Consider the following 15,755-nt stretch of genomic DNA (forward strand, 5'->3'; position numbering starts at 1 on the left):
ATATTGTTTTCCATTTTTCCTTCTTATGAGCAGTGAACACTTGCATAGCTTTGTCCGTGTTTAGGATGGGGTCTTCGAGGCAATCATAGACAACCGAGTGCTTCCTCTAGGGGGCGCTGTGCGGGTGAGCATGGATCTCCTCACCTAATCTTTGTAACAAACCTGATGGGTAGGTCACTCTATGACCCCATTTTCCCGAGGAGGAAAACGTACCTCTGGGGCTGTTACCTTGTAGAGGAGGGTGGCAGAGCCAGATTGAATCCAGGAAGCCTCGAGCCTCCTTTCATTCTCAGAAGTGCAATTCCCGGTCAGAGGTTTATGAATGGGCTTACCCAAAGGAAGGCCTTTAAAGATAACACCTCATCTCACCCCAAACCTCCATGTGTTTATTTGGTGTCCAGGGTTATGTCCACGCTTTTCATGGGCCAATTCGGTGCAGAGGGCAACAGGAAAAATCTCCCGGTCAGACTGACCCTTCTTCCTCCCAAAGCCGCAGGAGCGTTCCCCAGAGGAGCCGGGGAATGTTTTTAGTTTCACGAGGTTAGAATTGCTGCATTCATGTCTTCCTGCTGCTTTTGCTGTTGTTGTTTTTTTAATTATTATTATATTATTTATTATTTGTTTTATTGTTATTATTTTTTTTTATTTTAGAGTGAGGAAGGTAAGAGGGATTGAGAGAAACAAACATTGATCAACTGTCTCTTGCATGTCTCCCCCTGGGGATTGGGACCCACAACCTGGGCATGTGACCTGACCAGGAACCGAACCGGCACCCTTTGGGGGGATGATACTCAACCCACTGAGCCACCCTGGCCAGGGCCACCTTTGCTGTTTTAAACAGACAGTGCCAGCGTGCTCTATGCTCCGCGCCATTCCCACCTCCATCCCTGCCGTGTCACGTGTAGCTGCTTTGGGAGGCGCGTTAAGCTCTTCTCACCGGCAGCCTCTTCCACGCGACAGAACGCGCTCAGCCTCCTACACAGCTCATTATCCATCCCCCTGACTTTCCTTAGGCTGACACAGAGCTGCCAGGCCTCATGGGGAAATCTGCTCTGGAGCCTTACCTTATCTCCCGGGAGAGGTCCCAGGTCCCCTTGCCGTCCGTGGCAGGCCAAATTCGGACGCCCCATCCAATGTCCCTGCAAAAGTCAAGAAAATGCATTGAGCAAAAGGATCTGGTTCTTTTTAAAAGGGAAAAAAAAATTTTTTTTTTAAATCACTAGTGTTTTTTCTGAATCCCATCTGGGGGCCGGGTGTTGAGTGGGCGTGGCACCAGTCAGCCTGTGGCAGATGGGCCGGGTGAGCTCAGGCAAGCCCCTCATCACCTTTGAGCCTGGTTGCTGTCTGCAAAGGGGCGCGGCTCCTCCCTCCCAGCGCAGCCCTCGGATTACACAGGAAGCCAGGAGTGTCTGGTGCATGCCTGCTGCCCTGGGATTGGCACTGGATAAAGGTTAGTGCCTTCCCATATGGCCAAGCTTTTAAAGTTACCGGGACAGCCCACCCACCTGCAGAGCTTTTTCTTTTTAAATATATATTTTTTTTACAGAGGGGAAGAGAGGTATAACATCCATGAGAGAGAAACGTGGATCAGCTGCCTCCTGCACACGCCCTACGGGGGATGTGCCCACATCCAAGATACATGCCCTTGACCAGAATCAAACCTGAGACCTTTCAATCTGCAGGCTGACGCTCTATCCACTGAGCCAAACCAGTCAAGGCCTGCAGAGCTTTTTCACCAGATACAGCCTGAAGGAGCTGTTGAGGAGCACGCTTTGAAAAAAGTCTTGTGTTGTTTCTAGCTCTTCCCAGTGGCCTGGGATCAAACTCCCCCAAGGCTGCACTGAGGCCTTGGTCCCCGCAGGCTTTCTAATGGTTTAGTCTCTTTTGTAACAAATGCTCTTTATTTTTTTTAAATATATTTTTATTGATTTCCGAGAGGACGGGAGAGGGAGAGAGAGAAACATTAATGATGAGAGAGAATCATTGATCTGCTGCCTCCTGAATGCCCTACACTGGAGATTGAGCCCACAACCTGGCGGGCATGTGCCCCTGACCTCTTGGTTCATAGGTTGCTGCTCAATCACTAAGCCATGCCGGCCAGCCTCAAACACTCTAGTATCTCCTGAGACAGGCTGGGCACCCAATGGAGAAAGGGTAGGAAGGGGGGTTTGCTGTAACTGGACCCTCATTCTAGGCAGCAATTTGGTCACTGTCTGTCATTACATGAGCAGCCCCAGAACCACCCTCAGCGGTTTGTTGGGGTCCCCTTGTCGCACATTCATTCCGCAGGATACAACTGGGTATCAAGTATGTGCCAGGGACTGGACTAGGCATTGGGGATGCTATAAGGACGATTTAAAAAAAGGCAAAACCTGAGCCCATGGCTCAAGCCAGCCAATTCCCTGTCCCCAGACCCTTCCTCTGGGTTTGAGGCCTTGGGGAGTTTTTGCTGATCTGCTCACCACTCAGGGTGCTCCCTGCAGACCCCACCTGGATTCAGCTCCTGCTTGGAGAGCCCCGAAGAGGCTCACTGAGCACAGGGACCCCTGGGCCTCTCTGCCCTGAGAATGAACCACACACCCTGTTCGTTCACGTGGGCCAGGTTCCTTTGAAACGGGGTTTTCCTAGCCTCCCGGGCCAGGGGTGATGAATGAGCAGCTCCTGTCTAGATGTTTCCCTTTTTGGTGACAGTGCCCGCCCGGGCCACCTTTCGCCCCTCCATCATTCTCAGCAATCCTGGGGTGTGTCCCCACCTGTTCCTGGCTGGGGATGCAATCCTGGATAAAGCAAGTCTCTGCTTTCCAGGTTCCTACAATCTCTGGGGAGGAGAGCTTGGGAACAAATGAGCAATTATGAATGCGACACATGCCCTAACCGGTTTGGCTCAGTGGATAGAGCGCTGGCCTACAGACTGAAGGGTCCCAGGTTCGATTCTGATCAAGAGCATGTACCTTGGTTGCGGGCACATCCTCAGTAGGAGGTGTGCAGGAGGCAGCTCATCGATGTTTCTATCCCTCTTCCTTCCTCTCTCTAATAATCAATAAAATATATATTTTTCAAAAGATGCAACACAATCGCAGTTTTTGTGTTGGGTGCTGTTATTGGAGGAGTCAGAAGTCCCCCCCTCCCCTTTGGGCAGAGGAGAAAGCTGGCAGGTTTCAGGAAGGGCATGAGGTATACTCAGGGAAATACAGCATAATAGTAATAATAACAACAGCTAGTTTGGGTTGAGCGCCTGCTAAGGGCCTGTTATACGTAATGTATGTACAGTAACTCATCTGTTATTCTAGGTGGGGGATGGGAGAGGCAGATGACCTCTTATGCATGCGAATTTTTCCACAGCAAACTCTGAATGCTAGGTGGCCTTTTTGCCCCAATATTTCTGGGCCTCCTTCCCCCTCACCCCCTTTTTTTTAACCCATCATAACCGCATAACACACAGAACTCTTATGAAAGGCAAATAGGCCCTCTTTCCTCCGGGTTCATTCCTGTGTTGCTGTATTAGACTGCAATCATGGGTGGTAAAGTGCATTACCAGTGGGTTGGACGGATCACCCATCATTGAGGATCATTATCCTTTGCTCTTGACATAAATAATCAAGATCTGACGGCTATTTACAAAGACCTGCATTCAGGCCTCCCATTCATTCAATCAACAATGAGTCCCTCTCACGGGCCCGGGAGCTGTTCCAGGTATTGAGGATACGACAGGGAACGAGACAAGTACAAATCCCCCTTTTCCAGGACTGATGCTGTCACTGGGAGAGAAACAGAACAATAGACCAAACGTATAGAGAAAACGTAGAGTGTGTTCAATGGTGATGGGCACCAAGGAGAAAAACTCATCAGGAAAGAGGCAGGGAGTGGGGGGTGGGAGAGGGGGCTGGGCGGGGTAGACACAGGTGGGCCAGTGAGGAAGGCCTGGGTGAGGGGAGGCTGACACCTGCTGGGAGGGGCGGTCCCGCAGCAGCAGGTGGGCTCAGAGGCCCCGGGAGGGAGCACACCTGGTGCAGGAGGCCCGGACCTGAGTGTTTTGAGCAGGCGATGAGCATGAAGACTCTCCTCTGATCCAACTTGAGTCTGGTTCTTGAGTTTCCTTTCTGTCCCTGACCTGGGGCTCTGTCCGTGGCCTGTTTGGTCCGGTTTTAGCAAGAATCCTGCTGAGTCAGCTGAGTGAAAACTCCCCCATTCTTGACAGCTGATGAAATGCCTCATCCCCTCCATTGATGTCTCTGGCTGGCCTTCAGGCCTTCAGTCAGAGTCCCCGGGCCCTGGTGCTTCCTCTTAGTAGTTCTCCATCCACAGCCTCCTCCCTGCTCCGAAGCTACAAACCCCACTGGTCCTTTTTGGAATGCAGGAGTCTGCTCCCACTCTCCTCCCCTGACCAACACTCCCCCTCCCCTCCACGCCCCAACACAGTCTGCCCTGCCATCTTTATCAAGTGTCAGAATCATTTTTTCTTTAACAGGCACATGTGTGGGGGGTTGTTATTAGTGATGAAATTCCCCGTGGAATCCCCCTCCCGGGTGTTAGAAAGATCCAAGCATCCAAGTCCCCAGGCCTGGCATCGAGGTCATGGGCAAGTCCCTGAGTCTCAGTCTGTGCATCTTTAAAATGCAGATGACAGGACTGTGACCTTCAACTTCCAAGGGCAGTGAGACGCTGTAAAAACAGAGACTTACAAAGGAGCGCCGACCTTAAAGGCAGAAAGGGGCCTGTGTAGCCAAGCAGCTTGAATGGTCTGGTTGCCTGGGTGGGGATTTGCAGCTCAGGAACTGGGAAGGACCTGAGGTCCCCCCAGCTGACCCTGCTCCCCTGCCCACCCCATCCCTTCCTGGTGGTCCTTTACTCCTTTTTCTTTTTTTATGTTTTATTGATTTTTTACAGAGAGGAAGAGAGAGGGATAGAAAGCTAGAAACATTGATGAGAGAGAATCATCGATTAGCTGCCTCTTGCACACTCCCTACTGGGGATGTGCCAGCAACAAAGGTACATGCCCCTGACCGGAATAGAACCTGGGACCCTTCAGTCCACAGGCCAATGCTCTATCCACTGAGCCAAACAAGTTTTGGCTGCATTGTTTTTAACATACCCACGTTAGCTCTACGGGTAACATCTTCCAGCCTCAGACATTCTGCTCTGGCCTTCCTAACTTTTTGTCCAGTTTTCTGGAGAGGCCATTGGGTGGTAAACGGTGTCATTGCCCCGTTACGGTTGGAGAGAGTGGCCCTCTTAGGAGGTAAGCAATAACCAAGATGACACCGCGAATTGGAGATCAAGCCAGGGCCTGCATCTGGGCAAAAATGAATTCCGAAAGGCCGCTCTGCCAAAGCTTCTAGGAAGCATCATCTGTTCTTTATTTAAGTCTGGGGGAAATGTGATTTGGGAGAAAAAGAATAGAAGCATAATTAAAGGATCTGGCAAGAGACTAGAAAACCCAGAGGGAACAACTCATTCCTGTGTGTGTGTGTGTGTGTGTGTGTGTGTGTGTTGTTGTTTTTTTAAGTTGCTTGAGCTCACATGTGATTTTTCTTATGTCTTCTTCCCAAATGGTCTTTTCACTCCTCTTCAAGTCAAATCTTAAAGTGCTGAAACCCAAACCCTCATCACCTGACTGCTCTGGGACCTGACCTGCCCTTGATTTTCTCAGCTGACCAAGCAACTCCACCTTTTTATTTTTTTTAACTTTCTATTATGGAAAATTTTGTAGGTATTCAAGAGTACAGAAGAGCTCAACTCTAAACAATGTGAGCGAATAATGTAAAACAAAAACACAAATCCCCAGGGTTGTGTGTTTCCACCTCAGGAATTCCCTACCCCGTTCTTCTTCGCCTGCACTGAGGGGGCTCCCAGGCCAGAGGAGACCATCTGCGCCCAGCTTCTCCCCTCCTGACAGCGAGGCTCCTGACAGCCACTCTGAGGCTCGATTTTCTTAATTTGCAACATAGGAATAATCAAAGCAACCCACCGAATAATGGCCGTGACAATGAAATGAGTTAATATCTGGAGATCTGTGTTGTATGTTATAAAACGCTCTTTCGAGTCCTAGCCAGTTTGGCTCAGTGGATAGAACATCGGCTTACGAACTGAAGGGTTCTGGGTTCGATTCCAGTCAAGGACACATGCCCGAGTTGCAGACTCGACCTCCAGTGTGTGTGTATGTGTGTGTGTGTCGGGGGGGGGGGGGGGAGTTATGCAGGAGGCAGCCAATCAAAGATTCTCTCACATCACTGATGTATCTCTCTCTCTCTTCCTCTCTGAGATCAGTAAAATTGTATTTAAAAGAACAAAAACACTCTTATAATGTGCAGAACTATTATTACTATTGCCTGGGCCCTCGGAGCATCGCCAGGCAGTGTGGTTCTCGTGCTCAGGGATGTCGACAGAGGTGCTGGCGTCACAGGAACCCGGCCTCCCTCCGTTCAGACCTGGTCCTGAGCCACTCTCCTCCTGCCACTTGGTTTCCACCCACTGAGTCCCAGCCTCGCTGCCCACTACTCCTTGCCTTCCAGGACGGTTTATCCGTCTTGTCTTCCCAACTTCCCCAGGGCTCCTTTGCTCAACAAGCCAGTTTCTGCACCCAGGCCATCCCAACGCAGGTGGACTTTGTATAGAGAGGCCCTCCTCCAGGAGGCACCTGAGGTCCTCTGATTTGGGCAAAATCCTGATTGGCAGCACCTCTACCCAGTAGGAAGGGCCCAGGCAGGAAGCAAGGCTGGCTTAGGAAGGAGGAAGGGGAAGAAGACCCTTGTCACAGGCTCAGCCCCATTCCTGTGGATCGAGGAGGAACCCACTTTTTAAAAATTATTTACTTGAGGCCCAGTGCATGATATTTGTACACAGGTAGGATCCCTAGGCCTGCCCAGCAATAAGAGCCAATCAGGGCCTTCCTTCCTCCAGCTGCAGGCCACTGACTGGGGCCTTTCTTCATTCTGCACCACCCCCTGGTGGTCAGCGCACATCATAGCAAGTGGTGAAACTTGCATTAGATTGAATTCCCGAGGGAACAATTTGCATATTAGCCTTTTATTATATAATAGGGAGATTCTTCTTAATCCTTATGTGAGGATATTTTTTCCATTGATTTTTAGAGAAAGCCGAAGGGAGAGGGAGAGACAGAGAGAAACACTGATGTGAAAGAGACACATTGATTGGTTGCCACCCGAACACCCCCAAGCAGGACCCAGAGCCTGCAACCAAGGTATGTGCCCTTGACTGGAATCGAACCTTGGACCCTTCAGTCCACAGGCTGATGCTCTATCCACTGAGCCACATGGGCAGGGCGGGACCCACTCTTTTTAGATGGTAGTCTTGCTCACAGTGGTGAGCAAGAGGAAATCCATGACCCCGTGGAGCTTGTATTCCAGAGGAGGAGCTGGCTATGAACCAACAGGTGTCTACGTAAGTCAAATAGATACTATTTCAAACTGTGAAGGAAATAATGCCTGGTAGGGACTAGCAGAGACAGGGGGTAGGGTGACTAATTAGGACAGGGGTCAGGTCAGGAGCTGTGGCTTTAGTGTGTGAGTGCCCTCCCGCCCCACCCACTTCACTGAGAACAGGAAACTCAGAGTCCCGCTGGCCACTGGCAGCCATCCCACACCCCGGCGGGGGGGAGGGGGGAGCAGGGAGGTGAGCCACCACTGTGGACGGCGGGATGGAAAAGGGAGAAAAACTGAGTCCTTGATGCTGTGGGTAAGCCTGGACCTTCTGGTGAGGAGCCCCAACGACCTGTTCAGGCCATTTTGATTTAGGTTTTCTTTATTTTAAAATGTTTATTGATTTCAGAGAGAGAGGGAGAGAAAGAGAAAAACATCAATGATGAGAGAGAATCACTGATTGGCTGCCTCATGCACAGCCCCTACTGGGGATGGAGCCTGAAACTGGGCATGTGCCTTTGACCAGAATCGAACCAGGGACTCCAGTCCGCAGGCTGACGCTCTACCCACTGAGCCAAACCGTCTAGGGCTTGACTTAGGCTTTCAATGCCCAACAAGCAACGGCACCCTCCCTGACGCCTGCCTCCCGTGGGCGACATCCCCACCCCAGCAGTTGGTCCATCCAGCCGCCCGCCACTCCTTCCTGAGGGTTCTGATGAGCCTACGCGTCACCTTCCCACCTGCCAGGATGCCATTGCCCGGTGCGGCCCTCCGCCACATGCCCCGCTCAGTAACAACACGCGGGGTCTGCCGAACTGAACTGGTGGATAAGCCGGAGCTGGGCTTCGGAGGAGGCGGGAGGCAGAAGTCCGTCTCCGGGAAGACATGGACGTTCCAGAATAAAGCTTCACAGCCTTTCTGGGTCACAGGACACTTTCCCACACCTTGTCCCATGTAACCTGTGCTGCCCCGGGGACCGGCGCAGCCTTCATTTTAGGGAGGAAGAAGCTGAAGAAGTGAGGTCGCATGGGGGGCGCAGCACTGAGGGGGGCGCCAATGAAAGCAGTGGAAAGAGGGGGTGCAGCCCAGGTGAGCCAGAGAAACACGTTTCCAACTGGGCTCATTGCAGAGCGCGGCCACACAGACAGCTCAGGTGGGCCCGGGGGTGCGAACCCTGGGCTGGGGGAGCAGGGATGCCTGGGACACAACACAGGCCATCAAGGTCACCTGCAGCCTAGCAGGGACACACACACACACACACACACACACACACACACACACTCCTATTCGCAGAGGATACAGGAGTGCACATGGGGCTCAGAAAGGCTTCACCTCTATCAAGTCTCCATCCCCCTCCCCTCCGGACTGCGGTCTTACTCAAGCCAGTCCCAGGCTGCCCCAGCCAAGCTCAGGCCTCTCTCTGCCTGCCTGGCCCTTCCTGGGACGCAGAGTCCTCGGCACTGAGCGGTGTGATGGGGGTCCTATCCCCCTGGGTGTGGGTCCCGGGCTGTGTTACCTGGGGCGGCTGCATCAGGACGCAGGCCCCGTGCACCCACCTGCCTCTGACTCCCAGGGTGCCTCCTGGCGACACAGGGAAGCCGGGATTCAGCTCCGGAGCCCTGGATGCTGCGGGCGGGCAGTGCCAGCCCCTGTGCGCTCCGCCTCCTGCTCTCAGCCATCAGGCCCGGGCGGATGGGCAGCACCTGAGGCTGCTGGGTCCAGCGCGAACCAGCACCGGCTGGGCTCCTGGCCCCTGAAGTTCCTGCTTTCTCTGGGCACCCCGTCCTCCACCCTCTGGAAGCTGGGCGGGGAGGAGGACCTGTCTGTGCTCTCCCCACCTGCCTGCTTGCTGCCACCCACCCTCGGAGGTCCTTCCTTCCGGGGGGGGGGGGGGGGGAGCAGAAGTAGGCAGGGGAGCCCGGCCCTCACGCGTTTTGCTCCAGCTCTACAGCTTGCACCTGGCCCCTCCACGGTGCCCACCTTTGACCCTGTTGCTCTGGCTTTGTCCGGCCTGGGCTGCGGAGACCTCTCATCAGCAGCTCTGTGTGCAAGGGGCGCCACAGAAGAAACTATCTGGAGCCCCGGAGGCAGGTCAGGGGGCTGTAAAGTCCTCCTAAGGTTCCAACCCCAGGCGAGCCAGCTTCACCTGGGACACGACACACCATGCAGAAAACCTTTCTGTTTTGTCCTGTTACTCCCTACCTGAGGGTGTTTTTCCATTGATTTTTAGAGAGACTAGAAGGGAGGGGGAGAAACAGAGAGGAACATCAACGATGAGAGAGAATCACGGATCGGTTGCCTCCTGCACGCCCCAAACTGGGGGTGGAGCCAAAAAACCTGGGCTTGTGCCCTGACTGGGGATCCAGCGGTGACCTCCTGGTTCATGGGTCCCCGCTCAACCGCTTAGCCACACTGGTGGGCAAAAACCCCCACCATTCTTTAGAGCAGTGTTTCCCAAACTTTTGACATATGTGTACCCCTTCTATAATTTTCGTAACGCTGAGTACCCCTCGTACTCATGAGAACGTAGAATTAGGCGCAGCTAAGCACGGTGCAGTGCACATTCCCACCAAACTCCGGTGCAACGCGGACCCTCACCAAACTCTTCCCGTACCCCTGGGGGTACGCGTACCACACTTTGGGAAACACTGCTTTAAAGCAATAAGGGTTGTCCACTGTCTTAATGAACTTTTATAACAAAGTGGGTGGATGGGGAAGCAGCTTATCCATGTGGTGTCTTCAGATAAGGCTCTGGGGAAGGGCTCCAAGCACCTCTTAGCATAGGGGTGTCGAACTCAATCAGAGAAGGGGCCAAAATCTAAAATCCAGCTTAAATCGCGGGCCGAATGGTTTACTGAACAGTCATAAACTGTCATTGTGATGGAAACGCAGCGGAGTGCAGTGATGACAGCGCGGTGCGGGCCACATGGCAAGGCCTGGCGGGACGGATTTGGCCCGCGGGCCTTGTGTTTGACACATGTGTTTAGCAGGAGGAAGGGTCGCTGAGTCCCCGGGGTCCCCACGAATGCCACCGCAGAGGCTGTTGAAGGGGGTCACGGCAGGTGGCTCCTTGTCTCGTATTCAGGGCAGCAGTGGCTGGCCGCGGTTCTGAGCACCCAAGGGCAGCCGACGTGTATGGACAAGCAGAGCCTTTGTCTCGTGCTCACTGGGACCTGTTCTCCATCACCCTCACCTGTTCTCATTCTCCTCCCGGGCCCCAGCTCTTCCTGTATTTTGGCTGCTGTCTCCCCTCACACAAACGCTCTGCACCTGAGGGAGCGGGAGCGTTCCCCCCTTCCTCCTCCCATGACCTGCAACCTGAGTCCCGGCTTCTCGTCCTCCCCAGGGGCCTTGTGGTCCAGCCGCTCTCACTCAAGCCGGTCTGGGAGGCGAACAATGGAAGGTGTGGGCATGGCTGACAGCTCTCTCCTGCTCCTGTGTTCTTCTTTCCAGAGAATTCTCACCTCTCCCCAGGTCCTCATGAAACAGATACTCTTCTTGTGTATCTGCTGGGCACAGAACGAGGCCCAGATGCATTTCCTAATGGTTTGTTTTCCAGCTGGGCTGTGCGAATCAAAGCCACAAACCACCCACAGGGCCCCGGGCAGCTGACAGGACAGAGGCAGCCATGGAGAATGCTAGGGAAATAAAGTACCACAGAATCAGAGGCCAGTGGGATTCTCTGTATTTTACTGAAGAGCAGATTATTTTTATATACATACTAGAGGCCCCGGAGCATGAGATTTGTGCGTGGCAGGGGAAGGGTCCCTCAGCCTGACCTGCACCTTCTGCAATCCGGAAGCCTTCCAGGAACCCCTGTGGGATCGGGCCTAACCTGGCAGTTGGACATCCCTCTCACAATCCGGGACCTCTGGCTCCTAAGTGTTCACCTGCCTGCCTGCCTGATTCCCCTAACTGCCCTCCCCTGCCGGCCCCTATTAATTTTTTTTTTAATCTTATCCTCGTCACACACAATTGTATTTGACTTCCTTATCAGCTTCTCCCTCTTGCACAATTTTTCTCTCTCCTTTATGTAACTTTTTTTTCTACTGACTCATCATTTATAGACTTTTCTTTCCTCCTTATTTCCTACTTCTGTTCTATCATCCTTCTTCCCATCTTTCTCCTACCTTCCCTCCCTCCCAACATTCCTTACGTGCCCACTGATACTTACCCATGTTCACCTGTGCATGGAGACAGATGGCCACAAGGGGGCACCAAGATCCGGGTGTAACCGGTGAAAATTCTCAAGGACTCAATGAGCTCATCCCAGCAGTTAGATGTGCAGGCCAACCAGAAGTAGGTATTTTCCCAGACAACAGAGTTTCCTAAACATCACCAGGTCATTTTTCCAGTTGTAAGCCGCCTAGCTGTGCACCAGGAAATAGGCCGTGAAGAGGAATGTGCCATTGGATTTACGGATACGATTCCTAGGCACAAGGTGGTGTTCTAGGGGCTGGGAGGACGCAAAGCTTCCCTTAAAGAACAGTCCAGTGTGTAAGCTGGTATTGCCTTACTGCATGCTCACCATGCACTAAGGATATTCCAGAGCAGAAGGCATCTCCCTGTCCTTTCGTTCTGAGGGAAGAGGCCCCAGAGGCTTGGCTGAGGACTGGACCTTTGTCCGGAGGCTGATAAAAGCCCATAGATATTGTGGAGCAGGGGGAGGTAACATAACAATGAAGGCACTTGGTGTGATGTTTGCATGGATTTCTGGGGAGAAGAGTCGCGAGTCAGGGCTGCCCTGGCAATGCTGCAGTAGACCGGGGCGGGGTCCAACTCTGTTAAAGCAAAACCTCCCGGTAAAACGAAATTGTAAGAACAACCCCAATAGTTAAGAGAAATAAAAACGAGGCTGTGGTTGGGGCTGAAACAGGACTATGGAACCTGAGGCTTCCCCTAAGAGGCCTCCCTCTCATCTCCTGACAGCCCCCAAATGGTGAGTTGGCCAGTTTAAAACCAAGTCAAATGCTGGAAGAACCGTGGGTGTACCTCTGTGTAACACAATGTGCAAACCACTGCAATGGTCCAGTCCGTCAAGTGGACTGAGGGAGGCACAGGATAAAGAATGCCTGTGAGGATGGAGAAATGGGGCAGCAGGATGACCCAGCCTTCACACCAGCTGCCCCAGGCATCCGTGCTCCATCCCAGCAGCATCCTATGCATGTAGCCTTCTTCCTCCTTGTACCATTTCTCCTGCTTCTCTTTGCCTTCCACCCATTGCCTTACTCTAGGCTCCGTGTCTGAGCCCAGTCTTTGGCCTTAACCTTGGCTATTTAATACTCTGAACTCCTAATCCCTCATTTATAAAATAATGATATCTCTTTGCAGGTTTGGTAGGAAAGAAAGATGCGTATTAAGTGCTCCACATGCGAGGGGCCCAATACAGTGTACTTTGGGGGGATTTCACTTTGTCCCTTTCATTCTCGGAACAATTTTCCACTTCTGCCGCTAGGTGGCGCCAGTGAGCAGCGCTGCCCTTTGCAATGGCTTTTCTTTCCACAGTCTGGGTACTAGGTAACTCTCCCCGCCTTGGTGCTGGTGCTCAGGCTGGCATTTAAACCCAGCCCTGCACGCAAACTCGGTGGTTGCAACCCATCTGCTCCTTGAAGAACTGTGAAACTCAGAAACACCTACTTTCAGCAGCCACCCATTTCTCTAGTCTATGGACTTGTCAGTGGCTATGCCTTTGGGATATATAACCAGGCAGCCGGGCCTTCGAAAGAAGTCAAACATTTAATCAGCAACTTTCTTTTCTTTTCTTTATTGGTATGCTTATCGCCATTATAAATTAGAGAAACTGGAAAGGGTGCAGAAATTCAAAGGCCAGGCCGTTGGTTTGAATCTCAGAACGCCTAGGCAACCTTGGGCAGACTATTGGGTCTTTTGAGGCCTCACTTTTTTTTTTTCACCTGGAAAATGGTTGCGATCATAGTGGCTGCTTCCTTGTGGGCCCTTGTGAGGGTAAGTGAGATAACACATGGAGGACACTCAGCATAAAACCAGGGACAGGGGAAGCACTCGCTAACTATAAGCAATTTGGGCTACCAAGAGCGTGAGCCCAGCAGTCAGGTGGGCATAGATCGGACTTCTGGCTCTTCAACGTCAACCCTGCATGACCTTGAATACAGCTTGGGGAGTCTCTGAGCTTCCCTTCCCTTGAAAGTTCCAAAATTATTAAGAAAATTTCAGAGATGTTTATTGAAAACCCTATACTTTTGATTTGTATCACGACCAATTTCAGAGAGGATTTTGAGTGTACCCACGTGCAACAAAAATTAGCCCAGCCCAGCAGGCATGGCTCAGTGGTCAATCGTGGACCACTGAACCAAGATTTGATTCTTAGTCAGGGCACATGCCTGCGTTATGGGCTCACTCCCTAGTGTGGGGCATGCAGGAGGCAACGGATCAAAGATTTTTCGCTCATCATTGATGTTCCTATCTTTCTCCCCCTCTCCCTTCCTCTCTGAAACAAACAATATATATATATATATATATATATATATATATATATATATATATATATATATATATATATGTTGTGTTTTTTTTAAATTAGCCCAATGACATTATCTCTAAAGCAGGGAATAAAATCAGAGTGAGGGACAAGCAGCGTGAGGAAAAACAGAAGCTAAGGCTAGGATCTTGGATTACTTTCTGTGAGTCTATAATTGCTAGCAACGGGCCGCAGATTTGGCTCTGAGCTTCGTAGCCTCCCAGGCGAGGAAGAAAGGAAATCTGGTTCGTTAAGCGGTTCCGAGTGCCAGGGAGAATGCAGAGGAGTTCTGCAGAAGGAACCCAGCTGCTCCCGCGCCGAGGCTGAGAGACCGCGCCGCACATGGCGCACGCACGATAGATGCACGGAGGGACGTGTCCTCACGCACAGGGGAAGGAGGGCGCCTAGGAACGGAAAGCCCACGGAAGGGGCGCCTTCCTGGCTGCAGGAGAGACTGCAGGCCAACCTGCCAGGTGCCTGCAGGGCTGGGAGGGAGGGCCGCCCTCCAAAGGCAGGCGAGAGTGTGACCCTGTCTCCATCACGCCACCCATCCGCAGCAGCGACTGCAAAGCCAGGGCCTCCTGCCGCTCGCAGGGGGTGGCGATGGAGCTCCCGTCAGACCGAAGGGCACAGGGGCCCGTGTCCTGTGAGGAGCCAGGAAGGAGAGGGGGCGGGGACTTGGTCCACAGGGCTGCTTGGATTACAGTCTCTTCCTCCTGGACATCGCCTGTTTAATGACGCCCCCCCTCCCCCCCCTGAGGGACTAAGTGGTCCTTTTCTGAGTGTGTTTGGCTTTGTTCTGTTCTCCGGAGGACTCGTCCTCATGGCTCCTGAAGGCAGACATGGGAGAATGGCCACAGGGAATGCTACTGTTTTCCTCCAAATCTTCTCGGCCATCCCTCCCAGGGCCGGCCTGCTCGGTGACATAACCGACTGAGCCAGAGCGTGGAGGCTGGGAAGATCCAGGCATTGTTAGGGAACCGTGGCTTCTTCCTTTTCTTCCACACCACACTCTGTTCCTCCCCCCTGTTCCTCCTCTCCCTCCCCACTCCTCCCTCTCCCTCTGCAGGACCCTGTGGGATGAACCATGAACCTGTGTCTCCCTCTGCTTTAGCCGTCCAGAGGGCAGGCTCCGGGCAGCATCCGAGTGCCTGCCTCCCCTGGGACTTGAGCCTCCAGAAGCCTAGATGCAGGGACAGCGCTCGCTGCCCTGCCGGTGCCTGTGCCCAGGAGGCTGAAAAGGAACTCATTAGTGAGGACAATTAGCGGCGGATTCCTGAACACGCGCTCTGGGTGTTATTGCCTGGCTCTCAGCAGCAGTGGAGGAGCCACTGGATTTCAGGATTAAAAGGCCCGCTGGGCTCTCCCATCCCCGCAGCCCAGGGCATTGTTATCTCGGCAATTACCTGCCTTCTAAGAACCCTCCCAGGGCTGGTTCCGGGATGGTTCAGATGGTTCTCTCTGCGCCCCCTGTGTCCCTCTGTGACCGGGGCCACGCGTTAGCAGCTCTGTAGGCCTGGAGGACGGGACACAGGACCACAGGACAGGAGTCAAGACACCAGGGTTCCAGGAGTGACTGTCCCAGACCAGTGGCTTTGGCTATGTCTCTTATCTTTTCTGGTCCTTGATTTTCCCTTCTCTAAAAAGCAAATACATATATATATATATATATATATATATATATATATATATATATATATATATTTTTTATTTTTTTTTTAAATTGAAAAGAATGTTTTACTTGTGAATTTCTTCTTGGGAGAGGGTCTATGGTTGTCATTACTTTCTCAAAAGAGTCTTGTTGGTTTATAAAATTTTAAAAAATATATTTTTTTATTGATTTCAGAAAGGGAGAGATAGAAACATCAATTATGAGCCAA

Source organism: Pipistrellus kuhlii, unplaced genomic scaffold (assembly GCF_014108245.1).
Source record: "Pipistrellus kuhlii isolate mPipKuh1 unplaced genomic scaffold, mPipKuh1.p scaffold_m20_p_28, whole genome shotgun sequence".
Lineage (NCBI taxonomy): Eukaryota > Metazoa > Chordata > Mammalia > Chiroptera > Vespertilionidae > Pipistrellus > Pipistrellus kuhlii.